The 8,197-nt window shown below is 48.5% G+C and overlaps 2 non-coding genes across 2 annotated transcripts; one reads left to right on the top strand and one right to left on the bottom strand.

The window, feature by feature from the left end:
- The first annotated feature begins 2,522 nt into the window (after nucleotides 1-2,522).
- On the top strand, nucleotides 2,523-2,594 carry Trnah-gug (transfer RNA histidin (anticodon GUG)). Its single transcript has one exon. It is a non-coding gene; the product is annotated as a tRNA-His (tRNA).
- Nucleotides 2,595-2,886: 292 nt separating this feature from the next.
- Nucleotides 2,887-2,958, bottom strand: Trnah-gug (transfer RNA histidin (anticodon GUG)). Its single transcript has one exon. It is a non-coding gene; the product is annotated as a tRNA-His (tRNA).
- Between the last annotated feature and the right edge of the window lie 5,239 nt (nucleotides 2,959-8,197).

The raw sequence follows: 8,197 nt of genomic DNA, 5'->3' as shown, positions 1-8,197 counted from the left end.
TCGTTTCGCTGTTTGTACGGATGATCATGAGTTATTTATTATCGTGGGATGGCAGAAAAAAAAGTAAAGCACCCTTTTTATCGCACCTCAGAAGAGTCTCCCACCCACGCGGCCAGCCGGTTGGTTACGCGCTGTAGACATCACAGAAGCACACCCGAGGTTACCCGAGGTTTTAATCTTGATCGTCCCTTCCCGAGGCGCTTGTTTGAGGAGAAGCGTGCGCGTACCGTGCGATAGGGAGCAATTCATTAGAATAATTAACACTTTCGACCGTTTCTCGCGCGTTGGAAGGGACCGCCCGGAGGTGGTGAGCGTCTTGCTTCGAAGCGGCCGGTATCCGGATGAACCCTTCTGCGAATCAATGTAATGATTGAGAAATTAAATTTAATTGCCAAATTGATCCATCAGCAGCAGCGTACCAACCGACGAGGGTTTGGTTTTGATTGGCCGAGAGGAGCTTTTTCTTTGCATTGTATTTCGCTCTTCCGAATCGATGTTATCGTTTCGACAGCGAAACATTATGTTCAGATCGTTAAAATAATACGTAATTAGAGCCACGAGGTATGCTGATGCAATCCGTCCAGCCCCCAGGGGAAAAAACACCATTCGGGTGAGGTTTTTGTAATTACCTGTTTTTTTTTTACTTACTCTCCAACAACGCAAGTTGATCCTTTTCGTTTCATGCGTACTCAGCAACAATAGCCGTGGGGCAATGAATTATGCATAAACGGCGAAAGGTTGCCCCCGAAAAGCCGGTAACGGTAAAGGTGGTTGTGATAAAATTTTTATTTGAAATTCGAATGAGGAAAATTTATGCGACGTGATTTTTGGACTCACACTTTGGGTCTTCAAGAAAGCTAACAAGGAAGCACTCGGCTGGCGCTTGAAAGAATGCACATTAATGCAAGGACACGACGCCTTTATCGTCGCACCGAAATCGATTGATTGCGCTTTGGTTGGGTGCCGTCGGAAAGGGGTTTTTACCAAGCCAAGCAGACACTTTCTCCTTAGACACTGTCAGGAAGGCTTTCTCCTGCGTACTTCCGGCCGTCGACCGGCGGTTGTACCGCAATGAAGGTAGACCCCCGTTGTGTTGGTTCCCATTTTACGGCGCGTTCTTGATCACCGTTGTTGACGAGCGTCGATTACGACACTGCTGATAATAAGTGTCTCCGCGGTTTGATGTCGCAAGGATCCTTTTTTTTCGTCCTTCGTTTTTTTGCCTTCTCTTGCACATTTCGTTCCACAAGGGACAACTTAGGGTGCGTGGGTAGCGATCGTAAGCAAAAACAGAAAAAAAATTAGCACAGCAACAGCATATTTATTACCGGCACGTTGGGGACCGGACGAGCGCGCGTCCGCCCTTAAGCCGCCGTAAAGTACCGTGAATACCGAATGGGGGCTGTTTTACGATCCCAAAAGCAGGAAGGAAAACCGTTCCGTTTCGGGTGCGGACGGGAAAGCCTTTTCCTTTTATCACCGTCCGCCCATCGAGCAGAGGGCGCGTCCGGGTTTTTCTTTTCTCTCGCCCCGATGCGGTGAAAATTGACGTGGCGAATTTTGGCCGCATAAACACGACCCAACCGACTGACCAATCGAATGGATGGGTGCAAGCGAGGCGACTGGCGGTGGATCCTTTCCCAAAGTGGATTGGAAAAACGCCGGAAAGGACACCGCGGCAGCGCGGAGCTGAGTAAAAGATGACCCCGCAACCGGCAGCAGGAGGAGGAGTGTTTGTCCATGTTGGTGTCAGTTTTATCTTCCACTCGAATGAGTCGCTCGGTTTTTCGCGGACCCCGGGCGCCCGTGCCGGCAAATTAGATTGCTTTGCCGCGGAGAGCCGGCCCAATCGCCTTTCGGAGCGGATCGGACAGATAAGTGTTCCGTAATTAAGATTTATAAAGTGTCGGCTTGAGGGTGGTCGGGTTTTTGTAGCCTCTGTTGTGGGTGGTTGCGGGTCCCGCGGGGCCAGAATTGATGCGGTTCCCGAGGACCACTTCGAAACCCGTCCATGCAACCGTGAAAATAATAATAAAAATTAAGTGTCTTCGGCTAAAAGAAAAGTGAGGGTGCGTTGGTTCCAGTTCTAGTGGGGTGGATATTTTTTGCGGGTGTTGCCCGCAAGAAAAAGGGCGCTTTTAATCTTGTCTTAAGATGTGCTTTTTCCCAGTAAGCCCAAACATTAAAATAACCCTTAACAAGATTGATTGCGTTTTTTTATATGATAGCGAGCTTTCTGGTTTCATGCATATGGAAGCAGGTTTCCCGCTAATAATAATGCAAGCCAGTTGAGCGTTGTTCGATTACTGCTTGCGGTGCCATTCACTATCGCGTTCGCTGGGGTATTTTTCTTGTGTTGTTTTGCTTTGGTTCGGTTTCAGGCATGCTTTCACTGGAGTCAGCAGTTTTCATCTCGTGTTTTGGGGTGGTTTCTTTCGTTGCGTTGCATGCATCGATTGCTTCGCGTTGGATTGCACGTAATGATTCGGTTTCGATTGGTAGTTTGCTAGTTCGCCCCGGTAGCCGTGATCGTCTAGTGGTTAGGACCCTACGTTGTGGCCGTAGTAACCCAGGTTCGAATCCTGGTCACGGCAGTGTCTTTGAGATATTTGTCCTCAGCTGAGTGCAAATATTGATCGCGCACTGTCACGGAAGGGGAGTAACTTTTTTTCAATTCTCCAGATTTTCCATTGGAATTTTTTTAGCACATGACGACGAATTCGTTCGCAATTAAAATGTGTATTTACAACATATGAGACTTTTATTTAGCTGTATATACAGTGATACATACACTAAGCAGACATAATGTTCTTATGTTTTTGTATGCATTTCTTAAAAAAAAGGTCACATTCAACTAAGACCTCCGTGACAGTGTTCGCTTTACACTGCCGTGACCAGGATTCGAACCTGGGTTACTACGGCCACAACGTAGGGTCCTAACCACTAGACGATCACGGCTACGGTCTGTTGGTGGTAGCTGTTCAATCGCAATCTGTTTCTATTGGAAGTAAATATTGCCTGAACCGCAAGGTTTTTTTTTCAATTGTTCAACATTTTCTTCTCTGAACACTTTTAATTTTGTTTTGGAACGTGTTAAATAAAAACGGGCTAGGGAAAAAAAGCAACACGGCGCGGTTAATTCATGCAAGTAAGCATGTTTTTCTGGCTGAAAGCCGTGAAAGGTAACGAGCTAAATTGCCTCGACGGTAAGAAAATGTAAAGAAGGGCGCAAAAGGGACGTCGGCTTAAACGGCATACCACTTAATAGGATTATGTTGCGCTTCGCAACCCGTTTGCATGTTGAGATAACAAACCGACAGAAAAAAGACGCTCCGGAACTGCGGGAAAGGTTAGTTTTTTCTCTGCTCCGGAATCGTTTTAATGTTGTGGTCTAGATACCGTGTGCTTAAATAAAGCAAATACTCGAGCACATGGACGAAACAATGAAAGGACAAACCACTGGCGGCTTTCGTCCTTCCCGTTCTCGGTACCAGCCAAAGGAAACAAATCTTTCGCTGAAAGGAACAACCCAGCAGCGGAGCAGGGTGGAAAACCGCCTCGCAAAAGAACGCTAATAGTTTCCCTTATCTCGTGCACCGTTTGGTCCACGCTGAGGTACAGTGCGAAAAAAATGGCCCTCGTCGCCACCGGTAACACCAAGCCGGTGGCGAAATGTTTTCGAAACGTACCCACTTAGCCTCGACAACACGAGCTACTCGCCCGGAGCAGCTGCAGAAAACCCTCGGCTGCTTCCCGTTCCCGTCGTTTCGCCATTTGCATAGGCGATTAAATGCTGTTTTTCCCAAATAAAACTAGCCTCTCTCCACTGGCGGGGAACTTTTGCCGAGTGCCGAACCGAAAGCTTGGGGGTGAAACAATAAAAAAAAGGAACAACTGAACTACAAAATGCTAATAGGATAGCCAAAGTTCCTAAAATAAATTTATTTCCATTTGTGTTTATATTTAGTTAACCTATTTTCACGCTTCGCTCTCGTTTTCCTCGCCTGCGGCTAGTTTTCCCGCTCAGACTGTTTCCTTATCGCTCCCTAACACGATGCGGCACACTGATGGAGAGCGAAACGCGTGCGAGGGGCAGAAATGTAAAGGACTCCAGGGCTCCATGCATCCCATTCACGCATGGGACTCTTTTCTTTTTGTAGGCTCGCTGCTCCTTCACCCTCACACACCACTTACGAGGCATGGCGTGCTGGGAAAGGGTGGCACACCGAAACATACCGCTGCATAAACGGTTTTATTTGTTTGTTTTTTATTTTGCCCGCTTACTATTTGCATGGGCTCGAGCTCGATGGGCCGTGGACTCCGGCGATCGTTTGGTGCAATCCAACACCGAATAAATCAAATAGATGTGCTAGAAATAACGGCTGTGGGGTTGAGGGAAGTACGGTGGGTTGGGGTGCGAAAAATAAATCACCTCGAGTGTGGGATCATTTTCGAGGATGAAAAATAGAGCGCAATCACGATCGCACCCGGTGGCTGCGGTGCTGCCAGCTGTTGAATGGAACAGAAGCTGGATGGGGGTAGAGTTTTTTCTTTGCCAAAAGAAAAATAAAGTTAAACATCAAAACCACCCCCACCGCGTCTCGTGCCACTCGTTCGTTTCGCGCGCGAGCTTAGAGGCTTTTGTAACGCGAGCACTAGCCGTGCTGGCCAGCGCACGCAGGCAAGGAATTTTCGAAACAAAACCACACCAACGTAAAGGGCGGCGAAAGGAGCGACCGGCTGAAAGTGATAGTGTGCGGGAAAGCACGAGCAGTTCAGATATGCGGTGCCGGCGCCACCGGAGAGCGCTTCTGTTGGAACGCTTTTAATAAAATGGAGCTTAGCAAGCGCCTCGGCTCGCTATCGACGTCCATCTCAAGTTAAATCCTTTTGATAAGTGAACTCCCCAGACAAGGGAAAGCAGACGAGGGAAGCAGCAAGTCCCTTTCTCAGAAAATGACGACCAGTAGGAAGGGCTGAGTGAAAGCGAGAAGGAATGTGGCACGGTACCATTAATCAAACATGGTTCCATTCATCCCGTGTTCCCGGGAAGAATTTCCCGCATCGAGATTGCTCTGGGATTTTCGCGGAGGTGGAGTTTTTCCTTTAAAGTAATTGTACGCTTTGTATCCTGCGAAAATAAATACCAGGAGAAACCACATTCACGATGAAGAAAGCTTCCGTGGTAGGCGATGAGGAGGTCGAAAGCAAATCCTCGCTTGTGTTGAAAGCAAGCGATCCGGTTTTGGAATGACTTGTGGAAAACGCTCGTCGGTTCGCTTGGTAGTATAATAATGCAATCGACTCCTCTTATGATGCGGGTTCGAGCGAAGCAACCTTAACCCGAAAACTTTCCTTCCAAACACTCACTGACAGGACGAAAAGAGAGAAGCGTGCGAGAGAGAGAGCGAGAAAGTGAGAATGTTCCTATAGGTCAGACCGGCGTGTGCTTGATGTTCGGCACGATGAGGTGTGCAGGTGGCGCTGCTGATGAAAGATCAATTTAGTTCAATTAATTATTGCTGCTCATTTGTCATTATTAGTCCATTTTATGGAAGGGTATTATCGGTTGATTGCGAAAACGAGGCGGCGACCCGCGGCATGGGAATTTGTTGCCGACAAGAGAGCTTTTATTTTTGTTTTATTTCGCGTTTGGAACCGGCTTATTAGATTATGCTGTCGAGTCGAAATCTTGGAATCAATTGGCTTAATTTACAGTTCATTTTAAGCTGGCATGATGGATGTTTCGTGTGTTGCGTGGGGTTTTGCCGTAAACGTTTCACTTATTCTCAGCGACTGATATGGCACGTAATTTCATAACAAAACTGGACATCCAAGCTTTTAAGCATTAAAATTGTTTTCCAGTTTCAAAGTGACGTTTTATTACTACCTTCGCAGTTGCCTCTCTATTACCTCCTGGCTTGAGCGCGACATCTCGAAGCTACTTTGTGACCCCATCGAACACCGGTCTGCTTTGAGGGCCAAACTTTATCGTAACAATTTCGCCATCGCCCAAGCGATCCTGCCCCCATCCGTCCTCCCACCGGCAGCGGAAAAGAAATAAACTAAACGATGTACCACCCGGGCCGGGCTCGTGCGTTAATTGCCTTTGACATGCCTGCCGACCCGGGTGAATCCTTGCTGGCCGGACGCTATCGGAAAAGTAGCCTGCCGGACTTAATAAACTTACGGGGCCAAAAGTTTTCCGTTTTCCCAGCTCCCAGACCTTACCGGGCGGGCAAGCCAACGGGGAGTGCCTTTTTGAGTGGAGGTTAATGGGTTTGATAGCATTGATAGAATCTTTGGCCGCCGGTGTGGCATCGGATTATTTTCATTTCCCGGTGTTACCCGCCGCCCGGCAATGGATGACTCCGTTTAATGGCGGGCGAGGTGAACTCCGTGTCCTCGCTGGCCCGGCTCGCTGGCCAAAGGAGAGTGAACCTTGCGAACGGTGAGGACCGGGAAGTTCTGGCCGGAAAGTTAAATTGTGCAGCGAAAGTTTAGCCAATCACGAAGCGGTTTTAAAATGGCATCCCGTCTCATAGTCGTCATTCACTTTTCGACCCAACCTTGGCTACCACCGGTTGGTTGCGGAGTTGGAGTTGCGTGTGCACGAAAACCGCCGGCCTTCCATCGGCGAGGGGGTGGGATTATTTCTTTCACTTAATGGACATCCGGTTGCGGGAAGTGCCGGGTCCGTGGCAGCTACTTGCTGTTTGAGTTCCTTGCACGCTGCGAACGAACCGGGGAACGGTTTTAATCCCTCCGTGCAGAACCTCTCGATGAAGCATGGAAAGTGCGATCTATTATAGTCTATTTTAAATACAATCTTCCACGGGAACTAAGGCGGTTCGAACGTTTTGTGCATAATCGCTACGCATTGATGTCTGTTTTTTTTGTTGTGTAGTGAAATTCCAACAATCTTGAAGGCTGAACACGAAGACGTACGGTGTTTAATAGAACACAATGGTTGGCGCTTTGAAAAGCTCATCTTCCAGTGCGAGAAACTGCTCGGGTGGGGTGTATATAAAACACTTAAGTGCTCACCTTCCACAATGCTTTCGCATTTGCGAGTGCAAAATTCCTATCCTATCTACGAAATAAATTACTGATTTCATTTGCCAACGCTCAAATGCGGCTCGAGGAAATGCCACCACCGGACTCAATTTCCTCGAACCATAAGCTCCCGGATGATCATTCTCGCTAGAAGGCAGCTGCCCCATGCAGGGCGTGCAGTGACGTAAAGCGTAATCATCATAAATAATGCACACATTTTAACAGTGGCCCATACGAGGGCCACTCCAGAATTCAATTAGAAACGATGGCCAACCGTCGGATAAGCTCCGGTGTCCGATCATTAGGTTGCGTTTTGCGTCAAAAACCCGAGCCACCGAGCCTCGGGCCTCATGCTTTCTTCTCCACGTGCTGTAGCATCCAGGGGGCGGCTCGGCATTTGCAAAACATGTTAATCATGCATGAAACATCGACACCGAAACCTATGGTGAGATTAGATTTATTGCATTCACTGCACCTCGCTCGGAGGGACATCCAGCAGAAGAGCAGTTTGCTGATTTAGTCGCACTCTTTACGTCCGTCCCTGTTCAGGTTGGTGTGGTCTTATCCCAATCGAGTAGTGCCGTTTTTGCATCACCAATGGCTTCATTTACGTCGTACGGCGTGAGGCCCAATAAACCCTTTTCCTGCGAGCGGTTCAGCTCCGGCCTGGGGATGCTGGCCTGTCAGCGTTCGTTACTGTTTCGTATGTCCGGCAGCATAAACGATGGTGCTGTGGTTTGCTGCAGTTCGAACGAATGTGGTTCTGTGCACGTGGTTGTCCGGCCGAAAAACAACGACTACCGGCTCAGTTCCTCCTTTCCTTGCTCTCGTTTGGCGCAAACAAGTCCTGGGAAGGCTTCGACTCACCCTGCCGTTAAATCACTCCCTGCTTATCGGCTCCCTTAGGCACTCGCTGCTTCTCTCTGCCTGTGCTCAATCGAACGACGTGAGCCGGAAGTATCGCAATAAATCACAAATCATTCGCTCGTCCCTCGCGTTGCTCAGTGTGCAACATATCTGAGGTGGGAGAGCTGGTCGACCTGGTAATAATGCCTCCAGAATATTCCCGACAAACCAGAGCGATGTATTCATCATCGTCACAACGGCAACACGCAACCCCCGTACGCCGTTCGGTACCGCG

The sequence above is a fragment of the Anopheles nili genome, chromosome 3 (genome assembly GCF_943737925.1).
Source record: "Anopheles nili chromosome 3, idAnoNiliSN_F5_01, whole genome shotgun sequence".
Lineage (NCBI taxonomy): Eukaryota > Metazoa > Arthropoda > Insecta > Diptera > Culicidae > Anopheles > Anopheles nili.
The sequence above is the reverse complement of the archived record's forward strand: the minus strand, read 5'-3'. Positions and strand labels throughout refer to the sequence as shown.